At 38.6% G+C, this 13154-nt stretch overlaps 1 protein-coding gene across 2 annotated transcripts in view; it reads right to left on the bottom strand.

Annotated features, from left to right (window-relative positions):
• MSRB3 (methionine sulfoxide reductase B3) overlaps positions 1 to 13154 on the bottom strand; it is a 93528-nt gene that overhangs the window by 80007 nt on the left and 367 nt on the right. The gene's annotated exons all lie outside the window — the stretch shown is intronic.

Raw genomic sequence — 13154 nt, 5'->3', positions numbered from 1 at the left:
GGAGGCTTGCTCTCCCTCTCTACCACTATTTGCTTTGTCAAGCTTAACAGCACAGTAGAACTAACAGGCTTTCTTATCTTTATATTTTTAATTCAGGACAAATCGCATGTATCAATTACCATGAGGTGAAGCACAACCTTCTTTTTTTTAGCAGTGAACAGAAGTCCCTCAACTGAAATTTCTATTCTGCTTTTAAGAAACAATTTCATATGAGCTTTTATTTCTCAGAGAAAAAAGACTAATTTTGAAGATTAAACCAAGGCATTTTGAATTGGAGTTCTTTTAGACTATTATTATTTATCCAGAACTATGTGCCCCTTTATTTGTGGTCTTCTTCCTCAACTTACAAAGCTTATTTGCCTAGGTAATGATACACATTAGATATGTGATATGAGCTGCATCTCTTGTGGAGAATAGCTTATAATGAAATGAAGCACAAAGGAAGTCTGCAGTTGAGAGAAGATATAAACAGGACTTCCAACTCTGGTTTAAACATGAAAAAAGTCCACTCTTTTGAAAGTCACTCTTGAATACTGTCTTAATTATTCCTAAAGTGAGATGAGTGAATGCTTGCTATAAAAATGGCTTTACAGTTTGTTGAGTGTGCACTCATAAACCTAACAACGCAGTCACTCAAAGGCTTTCTCTCAATGCAGGAGCTGTTGAGAAAATTTTAACTCCTACTGCTCAGATAAACCAAATCCTGAAACCCAGAGGGCTTCTGAAACATCAACAAGTTTAATCTGATGACGCTAATTCATGAAATACTGTAAGGAAATGCAGTAATGACACCTCTTAGACTGCTGAAGGAAATAAGGTCCCTAAATTCCTCAGAGTTGAAAACTTCCAGCCACCCTCGTGGCCTCTGGTTTAATGAGCTCTCAGAGCAAAATTTATATAACGGAGTAAGAACCCCCCAAAAAGCACTGCTTTCAATCACAACAGCACAGTGATGCATCCTCTATGAAGGGTCACGTGCCATGCAGTTATTACAGTGTACAGGGGAAATGACCAACAAATAATCAGTAATACATGGCCAGCAGGTTTTTAACAGATTTAAAACTTTTAATTGAAAAAGTGATTCATTGGTACTAGTATCTATTTACATGCATATGCTCACAATATACTCATATGCACCTTACTACAAAAATAAGCCCTTCTAGTGTAAGAGACATATATAGACTCAAACTTCAGCCTGTACCATTTCATTCAGCATTCAGGTCTTTAGCACAAACCATTTGAAAACTGAGTTATTTTCTCGCATTTTTGTAATTTATTACAGTAGAAAAAGCAATTTTTAAAGTAGACTGTGAACCAGACTTCAATATGATCTCTTATTCACAAAAAAAAACTTACAAGTAAAACACGGGTTTTGTAAAATTTAGTCATGATTTCTCCATTAGCTAGTACAACAGCATTTCAGTCTAATTCAAGTTACTTATTTCTTTTTTTATTATCTCAGCTACTAGAAAAGTATTTCAAGTTAAAGACATTGTAACTGCCACTCTCTCTCCAGCAGTCTCCCTTACATGGAAATTTTCTACATGTCTTTGTTTAAAAACCCATACCACTCGTAACCACAGAGAGGAGCCACCTCCCTTCCCTAAAAATATATATTGAACAGTATCATGAGTTACCCTTCAAGCAATCTCCTTCAAATAACAGCCTCAGCACACACAAGCCATGCATCTGTCAACAGAATAAAAGCACTCTCTAAAAAAGTACCTTTGATCACACATATTGCGTCATCCTGGTATTTAGAACAGTGTTATGAATATACAAGAAAATGTTCAGTCTTTTTATCCAAAAATAGTTTATAAGAATTACAGCACAAAGAAATTTTAATACTGCACAAAGACCAAAGATTTACTGACACATTGTAACAGTAAAATTAACTACCCTAAAAGCAAATGACCTCTATACAGTTAAAAAAACATTTTAAAACATACCTAACTTATACCATAAAAAAACCCAGAAAATATAACTGAAATGAATAACTCTTACCTCGCCAGAGATGTCCTTTTACTTTATATGAATAATAAAGCTTTAAGAAGATAATAAATACAATGAATAAGGAAGAAAGAATATTTCTCTTTAGAATTTATATCTTCTATGAACTTAAGAGTACAATCAGATTAAGTTCATACTGAAGATCAATCTCAGAAAAATAGAAGAGCAAAGAAAATGAGTTCTGTCTTAAGAGCAACAAATCTGACTAAAAAAGAAAGAGTATTTGATTTTAACCKACTGCCAAGGGTGTATTAACTTAACAAAAACGTCACTTAAATTTCTGTAACATATTTTCTAAAACAAATCTTCATTTGGTTAGGTAATCATTAAGTATCTTGATCACCAAAAAATATAACTTTACACTAATTTTTCTGCTACTATTTAATAAYGAAGATTATATTTGTATATACCTGTATTTAGGAAATTACAGGGTAAATATTTTTACTCAGTTTTTCTTTTCTTTTTTGCAAATGTCCAAAACCAAACTTTTTTGTTTAATGAAAAATTTTACTTGTAATCTGTGTCAGCTGAATTCCAATTTGCATTCCAATGCAATTTAAAATGTATAAACACAGCATTTTTTAATTAGTTAAATATATTTATACCAAATGTTTTGCACCTCTGGGCATCCAAAAGCTATTTTTCAATTCATGAACAAAAGACGTATTAATTCTAGTTATATAAATTAGCTAGTTTTAAACCTGTTTTGATAAGTTCCCTCCCTTTTAACACTCTCTCAAACGTCCAGAAAAAGATGTCTCATCAATCTCTCTTAATTGACAGAAAATATTCAACAAACCTTACGGTTTTTTTTCAGTCTACACTCCCCCAACCCTGAATGAATTCAAAAATCAAAAATACTCATCCTATGCCTGCCAGCTGAGCTGCAACCAACAGCAGTAATGCAAAAACTTCCTGCACAGCAGAAACTGAAGTACTTACCTTTAGAAAAAAAAACATACATACGTTTTCCTGCTCTATTAGGAGTGGTTGCACCATAGGGCTGACACCAGAGCTGCTCCCAGGGGCAGTGCCTGCAAACCCAGCCTGGAGCTACCCGCCAGCCTGGCGCTCCCGCCTGGCTGCTGCCGTCGGGGCTCCAGAGCAGCCCCGCAGATGCACATCAAAGACCTGCCGCTCTCCTTGCGGCTGGCGGTGGGAAGAAAGAGCTAGCTAAGGGGATGCACACGCCGCAGTGACAGCCAGCCTTTCCTTTTTTTCATTTTTCCCCCGTTTGCTGGGTCACCGGGAGAACAAATAGAGCAGCCAAGTTAGTTCTCTTATTCCCTTGGCTTTTTGCTAATTTCAAGGTCTGCAGTTCATATTCCCACATGGATCAATACCCAGTCAAAGTGAAATTTGGACTTTTTTGCATAATCTGTTCTTATTAAAAGTAACATCTGTTTCATTTCTTTGCGCAGAGACAGCAATCTGGTACACAGCTCCCCCCTGCACAAGCCTGCTGTCAGGAACTTAAGCCTGGCCCCAAAATGCAGTTTGTTTCTGTCCCACTCACACTCCAAAAAAGGAAACCCTACCATTTAAACACTGTGAGTCCTTATTTCTCCTCCTGGTCCTGACASTAGAACACAACTCAGGCAAACACGTTAGAAGTTCCTTAGCGAAGCAGCCATGCCCCACAAGGCTTCCTTGGTTTCTGCAGCAGAGTGCTGCTCTGACCGACTACTTTAACGCACATCAACGCTGAATGAAGAAGCCTTCAGCACCCTTTCTCTAAAAACAACACAGGACTTATCAGCTGTACGTCCTTCCACTTTAATATATATATTTTTTAAAAAATAACTGGTTACAAGTCTACCCATTTGTTTCATGTGTTATTTGTACAGCATTGATTTAAAAATACAGAAAGATTCTCATACATTTATATGTGTATTTACATGGATAGATAACATTCAGAGACACAACTTCTCTAGATGTTTAGAAATTTTATGCAGTTGCCTTAGCAAGCAAATAAGAAAATGGATAAATAAACCATAATGAAGGACTATGATCAGTTAACTCCACCTGCAAATGTCCCTCTTTGTAAGCAAATACAAACAAAGCAGCAAACAACAGACTACCAGATTGAAAATAGTCTGTCTAGATGATCTTCCATGTCAGTATATTTGAGAAATTTTTAAAGAAACAATAGAGGTAATCATCTAAAGTAGTTGCAATGACTAACTTCAAACTCTTCTACCTCTGTTGCGCAGATCCTTCTGCTCACAAAACACAAGCAGGACATGATAGTCAGCAAGACCTGCACTGAACTGTCCTGTCAATAAAACTGCTGAAGCTCCATGTTTCAGCCCATAAATCCATAACCACTGGGGGAAAATACAGAGGGTCTTCAGAAGTTCTGTGCATGTAAAAATGCCATAAACTGTAAAAGGCAGGTTTAGGTATTTTATGTTTGAATTCTGAAGATACTAAATAAATATTGATACTTGGCAAAAATCTATGAGGCAGCACTATCCTAGTTCCTATCAGCAAAGCTCACTCCCAGTAAGAATACTTAACCTTAGCATGGCTTAATGATGRCAGCACAAGGAATATTGTATTGGATGATACATATAAACATACACACATCACACACTCAGGCTTGACACAGTGGACACTGTTAAAGCATAGTACTTAGCACATATGAATAGYTCATTCTACACAGGAACTATCACACAGAGGTCAAAGCCATGGTCCAGCATGTGCATGTTCTCTAGCGGTTCTCAAGGTGTATGTACAGAGAGCCACGAAATGGCCCTGAAATGGAGCAGAGTGCAGAGGTGTCTGTGCTAGACAGTTCACATCGAGTCCAAATGCAGCCAGGAACTGTATATCCACCTTCACAAAGGTTTGTCCATTCATGAACACAAGCATACTGCTTCTGGATGAAGAACCAAACCGGATGATGAGACGGGGGAACATACTAATCACATATATTTACTATGCAGTATCAATTGTTACCAAAATTAAGCAAAATTGGTACCAGTCTTCTGCTAGACTGTGCATGGCCTGCTCCTCCTGTAGACTATGCTGAGCTTCTGTCTGGCCCCTACCTTTTTTCCAAGGCTAAAAGGGTTACTTGTCCTTGCTTCAACTCCAGAGAAGGAGGGTTAGAGGCTGGACTCACAAGAAGCCTCTCTTGTTCCCCCTCACCCCAAAGCTGCTCCCTAAGGCACTGCTGCAGGGGTGGATCAGGGAGGGCAGCAGCCTGTCCTGAGGAAAGACTTACCCTGGAGCAGGGAGCACGGACTGCGGGAAAGGAGGAGGATGTCCCACCAGCTTCCAAGTAACGCCTTGCATTGCATGTTCCTTTAGGAGGCAAATACTCCAGGAAGAGGTCCCAGCCCCCACAAATAAATCACATGAACAGGGAGAAAGAAAGATTAGCAGATTGGGATATGTAATCCCTACCCTACAGCCCTTTGAAATCTCAATGCCTCTTTGTCCAGAGGTTTAGCAGTATTTGGTTTTATGAAGTTTCTGGTATGACTGTTGTGAAAGTTTCTAATAGTATCACTCATGTTCCCAGGTCCAAGGCTGACTTCTGTGGAGCCAGCTCAAGGGCATCTCAACCCATGACACAAAATATCCCTGATCTGGATTAAACAAGATAGGACAGGGAGAAGTTTGAATCACAAGAATAAGGGGCAGTACCCTATATTTCAAACTCCACATAACCCTCCCACTACAATGTCACAGGCTTGATAACTGGCTCTGTTCTGGACTTGATTTGTATTGATTTCAYGTTCTGATCAAAGATTAAAGACTCAGTCAAGTTAAATCTTCTCTTTCCTACAGTCAGAATTTTAGAAGACAGTAACAGTGCTGCAAACAACTCATCTTCTCTCTCAAAAGCTGAGTAATTACTTTCCATTTCTCCTCAAAGACCACCTAAAATACTCTGTCAAAGTCATTTCCCTGAACTTCTGCTCAGGAAGCATTTATTACACAAATCCTGTATAAAACTTTTTAAAAAATCATCATTTTTCTCTCACTACTTTTCTATCAACAAAAGATTGTCCTATATACTGAGGATTGCTCACTATCCCAGAGTGTTTGCCTTTCTTCTCCGACATTGCAGGTACTTTATCTAGAGAAATATGAGAATTAGAAATTAGTCACACTGATGTTAAATCACCTACATTCCTGGATGATGGCGCCTTCATGTGTTTGCARCCTTTGTCTGGGGTTCCACTTCCTCTTATCAGGCTATTAAATTTACCCTACAGCATGTGGGAAATCAAGCTGAGGCAATCATTCAGAAAAGAACAAGCATCTCCTAGAATTTATGAAAGGCAAATAYCAAAGGTTCAAGAATATGCAGACAACATCTCTTTTTAAAAARCAGGGGAAGAGCAATCAGTGTACTATGAGATCTATGAGCCTATGTTCAACACCTAAAAAGCTTTTGAAACAAATTATTAAATAATCCATAAATAGGCAACCAAAGCAATAAACCTATTAAGCAATAAGCAGCCAAGATGGATTTGCCAAAAACTAATCCCATCAAGCCAATGTACTTTTCTTCTTCCATTCTACAGGAAGGAGGAAAGCAGTAAATCCAACAGATCTCAACTGTAATACAGTTTTTGATGGTGCCCCCAATGGTATTTTCATAAGCAAACTAGAAAAACAGGTTTCTTCTGGATTAAGGTACTATAACGTGGTATGTAACTGAAAAAACACACTCAGGGAAACAAGCAATTGCTCACTATCAAGCTGGGAGAACACTTAAAGCAATATGTCAAGAGTCCAGCACTATTCAGCATTTCTCTTACTAAGATGAAACAACAGCAAGTACTCTTACAAAATTTGCAGATGGCATCAGTCTAGAAGGAATGCGAAACACTGAAGAACTGGACAGAAGTCAAGATTATCTCAATAAACTGGAGAAATGGCCAAAAATCAGTAAGATGAAATTCAATAAAGTCAAGGGCAAAAAACCCCACTTTTGGAATGAAAGAAAAAAAATCAAATCTATGAAAATAAGAAGAGGATTAAGAAACCAGCACCAGTACTGCAGAAAGGATCTCAAGGTTATAATGCCCATAAATTGAGTCAACAATATGACACTACTGCGAAGGAAGGCAAATAACAATTTGTGGAGTTTATTAAAAAGAGAAGCGTAATACCTAATGGCAGGGGTTTGGGGGAAACGTGCTCTCCTCAGGAGTAGTATCAGCTGGAATACTGTGCCAGTTTGGGGCATAAAAAACAGAAGAAATTGCGGAGAAGAAACATAAAGGAGAAAGAAAAATCAGGGGTGCTTCAGAAAAATCCAACGTCTTCAAAGAGCTTTCAAAGAACCGGAAATGTTTAGTCTACAGGAGTGAGGGAGATAAGATAATGCTCTGACATCTTGCATCTTGTCTTAAATAGTATTGCATTACAAAGCTATTACAGTGACTGTCTATATTACTATCATAGTTATTTCTTGATTTTGTCATATTTTAGATAAAACATATTAATCCATACCTCATATGTAACAAAGCAACGAAAAGACCTTTTTTTCCAGATAAATGCTTTATTTTATTTTCTAAAGGACTTCAAGGGCAGTGTCTGAGAGACCTGCCTGTTGTAACCCTACCCACCATGGTATAACTGCTAAAATAGTTTGTTACAGTTCAGCACTTCTCTAAAGTTCATAGGCAAGCAGCAAAGCTGCCTTGACTTTCTGAGGTGGGATGCCAGGTTCTGCAGGAGTCCAGAAACCAAGAGTGTTTGGTGGTTCCCTTCCAAAGCAATTCACTAACTCTGTACATGAGTCAATGTAAATCTCTTCCCTTGCGTGTGCCTGGTTTCAAGCAAAAGCAAGAGCACCCTGAACAAGCGTGGAGACAATTTATTTTTTCTTAGAAAAAGAGATTTTAAAAGGTGCGCTATCAGCAGAGTATCTTTGTACTGTACATAAAAACAGTTAATGAAATACTGATTTTAATCCTGAAAAAAGTAGCAAGCTAAAGACAGAGTCTAAAAATAGAGTTCCCACAGCAAACAGTTAAATACTAAGACTCACTCTCTTTTCCTGCAGCCATTAGAAAGCAGAGATGATTAAGCTACAGAAAACCAAAATCACTTCATTTGTGATTGGAAGTTTCTGCATTTGTGTTTCAGGGCTCTAATTTCAAACAAGTGGCTGATTCACTTTGACTTCTCTGTGTGTCCCCAAGCTGACAATCTCACATCTGCTCCTTTCCTTCTTGCTTCCCTTCTGCAACTTGTCCCATGGCTGCTGCCCATGCTGTTAGTACAGAAGTAAAAGCAGCCTAGCCAATCTGATCTGCAAGCCTTGCTTTCAGGATCATTTATGCTGGATCAGCACGCTGCTGGATCACTCAGCAGTACAAATTTGATTCAAATCGGGTGCAGACCACGACTGCTCATCACTAGGACACACAATGAGATTTGCAYTGGTTTTGCGCTTTCACATCAAACTTCCTGCGAGACACAGGACAGCGACAATCTGATCCTTGTGATAAAGCCTGCTTTGTACAAACTTAATCATTCTTCTCTTTAGCTGGTTTACACAAGTATAGTCACTTTACATGAAATCAATGCTTTACTTTATGTTGCCACAATGTTCTTGAACAAGTCACAGGAAATCTAAGAAAAGATTCACTATAATGTCAAATAACTGCCACAGGAAAGGAAAGGCATCTGTACATGAATCTGACCTCAGATAACCAACCTCACAGATGTTTGGGAAGTACAAATGGTTAAAATTGCCTACGCTTTCCCTGACTGCATTCTGAGGCGCAGCATAACCTGTGAATTTTCTTGAGAACCACATACTGGGAAATACAGTAGAAAAAGACGGGGAAATCTCTTAGCCAGACTGAACATTTTCTGGACTGTTTTCTTTTGGCTATGATTGGCACAGATAACTTCCTCAGGAAGCTTCTAAGATTCCTTATGTTGATTTTTTTTCTATCTTCATTGTGCAGTCTAAGTGAAATTTATGGCACTTGGCCGTTACTTTCCATCAGTGTTATTGTTATTTCCTGGTAGTACWGATTTGTTTTCCATCAGGTGATACTCACAGGCATTGTCCCTGCTTGGGCAAACACGGAGCTAAAGGGAAATACTTCCCTGGGGAAGTACTTCCAAATGCCATGCATGAAGTTACTCTCAGACTTCTTGGACATGTTAACACTTCCCAACAAAACAATGCATTAGCATGCTCTGTGTGTTTCGCTGAACTGCTGCCTACATGTCAAATAAACCATTAATCCTGATGCTACAGAAAGGGAATAGCAAGCTGAGAAGCTCCATACTAGTCTTGTCCTTAAACTCTGTCTGTACTACACTCAAAAGTTGAATGATACTTAAATATAAAATGTACTGGAAACATCATTTCCATTGCTTACCGTAAATAAAGGTAGCTTATGTTATTAATCATGTTACAAAACAAAGGTTGAACTATAATGTAAGTCTATGAAGACAGCAAAATATGGTTTTGCTTACTTAAAACTTATAAGGTTTCACATCTTATAAGTTTAAATACTGTGCTTGTCTGTTTTGGGCTAACATTGGTTCACTTCTTCAAGCCTTAAAGCCCTTATTAAGAAAAGCTTCTTTACTCCCAGTAACAGTTGCTGGATTGTGTGGTTTTCAGATAACGCTCTGTGAATTGAGGTTGTTACATGAGAACCAGAAGGCTGAAGCTAAGTAAATAATTTACATCATAAATGAGGTTACTAAAAAATTCTTGCACCCTATTTTCAGATAAAACATAAGGATCACCATCTTTCCAGAGAGAAGTCACAAAAACCCTCTTTCAGACCTGAAATGACATTCTTCTAGTAGAAGTCAGTTAGCACAGTATGTGCTCCCTTCCTTTTCCTAAGTGATTGATCGGAAATCAGTTTTAAAACACTGCTAGTTAGTTATCTATTCACAGATTTCCACAAAGGAAGACTTTAATTTTGTGGGTTTGTTGTACTGAATACATATCAATAGACTACTGAGAATCTAAGATCTTTTCCAGACAAATGAAGTATTGCAAAAGATACAACCCTGTAAAAGTGACAGGATTGAGTAAAGGGAAAGCTAACCTATGCCTCCTTCTTACTCTATGAGACACTAAAAAAAGAACGCCTCAAAACCTAGCAGGGTTTTATTTTGTTTTTTCCTCTTTTAAAGAGAAACCTACCTTGGCTYAGATAGACAGAAGCGCCTCTAAATAACTCCATATATGGACAGAATTATTCTAGAGCAAGAAACACTCTATATCCATCTAGCCTTGAACTCCATTCCAAAATAAGCAGGCTTACYTCAGAGTTACTGAGTGAAAGCTCTAATCCATACCTCCTTATTCCACTTTAGCTCTTACATATAATGTCATAAATACACCAGGAATTTGAGGTTCCATTTTCCTGGGGGATTTCTGGCATGAGGAATCCTAAACAATTCATGAGCTAAAATTAGGCTGACAGTTTATCCCACCTCCCCATCAGTTAAAGCCTCCACAGTGAGTTAATTAGTAACTTGAGTGCTGTCAAAGCTTGAGCTTTTATCGCAAAAAAAGAAAAGAAAAAAGGAGAATTATATTCTCTATTTACCACTAATACAAAAGTCAGGTGTTGCTTAAGCATTGCTCTGTAACAAAGAATTATGCAATTTGAGAGCTATCTCAAAACTAGATGGCTTTACCACATCACTAGCTTGTAGTGATGCCAGTCAGATGCAGAYGGGCAGACTTCTTAACCTTCTGGCTGAGAAGATTAAATCCTTAAGAGTGATCTCTTCTCTCCTCCTTCTCCTTCATATTCCCCCATGTTCTAAAATACACCAAACAACATAACCTGAAAATGAAAATTAATTTCCTAGTATTTCTAATGTAATAAATAGACTGGCCTTTYGATCACATAGAACAAGTATCTTGCAAAGTTGACAAAATCCAAGTAGGTAAACAAAATCATCCCATACCTACAATAAATATCAGGACAAAGGGCCAAAACCTTCATCTGTATGCTTCCCTTATCAAACAGCTGTTAAGAATTCTTATGTTATGTAACTCTAAAAATCTGCATTAACCAAATTTCTGTGAGATTGTTTAAACACCATCACTTGGAAAAATCAGCACRGTCATTCAGTCAAGGAATTTTACTTTTGTCTAGAATCAACTGCTTTACATGACTTTGTTACCAAATATAGAAACATCACTCCACATACACAGACAATATTTTTAAAGAATGTGCTTTGGGGAGAAAAATATGTCTTTTTTCCTYCCTGAAAGTCTTTTCAAATTTGGATTATAAAGATCCAAGAAACATCAGATAGGAAAAGGAAAACCAGACCACATTCTGGATTGAACTGTACATAGTTTAACTCCACTAACTTTAGTGGTTTTGAGAAATCACTGCAGAACTTTATCCAAAAATCTTCTTTCATCTAAGAACAATAGCATTATTTAGTAACCCTGATTAAGCTATTCACTATCTTTGACTCCGTACACAAATTTAAAAAGACAATCAGCAAATTCTGTTGTTCTAAAATAAGACATGTCTACAGCAACATGRGCAATTCTTTCAGAAACTATAAGCAAGCATCTGATTAGGGTTACAAGGCACATGGAAACTACTTCCAGAATGAGACTTAAAGGGCACTGTTACCAACCAAATTTGGCAGACATGGAATCATGACAAACTGCAAAGGCATGCAGCAGTGCAATAAAAAGTTGGGAATCGTCACCAAAGAAGACTGCAAGCTCTTGTGTCAATTCAGCAAAGACAGGAACACAAATAAAACAAATTCTAAGCATTAAACACTGGCTTCAAAATAAATGGCACTATGCCATACTGGGAGTGGATCTGGGTTTTCCATTTACAGACTGCTTGTCATAAACAAGCTGTAACAGTATGGCTAAATATCTGCTTATTGTAGATATCTCATTCTGATGTCTTTCAAAGCAGTATACTTTCAGAACCATTTGATTATAAAAATAGGAAGCTTGAAAGAGAAAGAATTGAAAGCATGGCACATGTAAGGCTCTGTGCTTTCTTAAAAGACTACATACATATAAGCTTAGACATCTTACAAGTATCTAGTATTTGTTAYCGGATAACAACAGATGTCTAACATMATCTAGCTATCCATCTAGATATCCATCATTAGATTTCATATTGTTAGCACAGGGTTACCCTGTATATAAGATCGCTGTGACTTCAGACAGTCTTTGCACTAAGGAGACATTAGAGTATCAGCTAAAGCAGAAAATGTAGCATTTGTAGCAAGTTTGTCAAATACTACAGGGAAATTAATTTAAGTCTCATTTCTATTTCCAGAAAGATTAGGAAATACAGCTACATTAGCTGGAAGAAAGTAAGAAATAAATTATACTTTAGCCTTTGTATCTACTGTATTTGTTAATAGTGTAACACAAAATAAATAGAGTGAATGAGTATGCTCAGCTCCCTCTACGACCCCTCTGTTCTATATGACCGAATTCTGAGAGCATACATCAAGTTTAGCTTTATTGGTCAGAAGCAGAACTTAACTTTACCAAGTTGACAAGCATAAGAGAACTGAATATTTATTTGATCAATAAGTGCTGCATCAAGTCAACTATTTTGTTCTACATTATAGCAAGTATTTTCCTGGTTTCTAAGGCTTAAGAAGATGCTACAGCAAAGGCATCTAAAACCTACAGTCTTCATAAYGTATGTGTGTGTTCGCATGATACACTGGCACAAGGATGTTACAGCAGCACGAAAAAAAAAAAAGATTAAAGTAAGCCTGTGCCATGTGAGGAGGCATGGAGATGGCGAACAGCTCTTCCAGGAGATGCTAAAACTTCATGGAAACGCGGGGCGGCTGGGAGGGCTGGCGGTGTCCAAGGGGCTGACGCTGCGCAACCTGCTTCCGCGGGCACGGCGAGCCGCGGCGGCCTGCGCCGCACGGGCGCTTCACGGGCGCCGCGTATCCTCTTTCGCGCCCCGGTACGGCAGCRCCTCGGCGGCTCTTTGTACACCATTAATTCCCTCGGCAGCCTCCGCCGCGCCCCGAGCGCCGGCACAAAGCCGGACCCCTTATGGGCCCCTCGCCTTTCCGCTGGCCCCCGCGCGGGGCCACGTACTGCCTCCCGCCGCGGGCCGGGCGGCGGCAGAGCGGCTGCGGCCCCGAGCCGCTGCCTGAGGCGAGGC

The sequence above is a fragment of the Rhea americana genome, unplaced genomic scaffold, assembly GCF_003343005.1.
Source record: "Rhea americana isolate MKP2758 unplaced genomic scaffold, rheAme1 scaffold_88, whole genome shotgun sequence".
Classification (NCBI taxonomy): Eukaryota; Metazoa; Chordata; class Aves; order Rheiformes; family Rheidae; genus Rhea; species Rhea americana.
The sequence above is the reverse complement of the archived record's forward strand: the minus strand, read 5'-3'. Positions and strand labels throughout refer to the sequence as shown.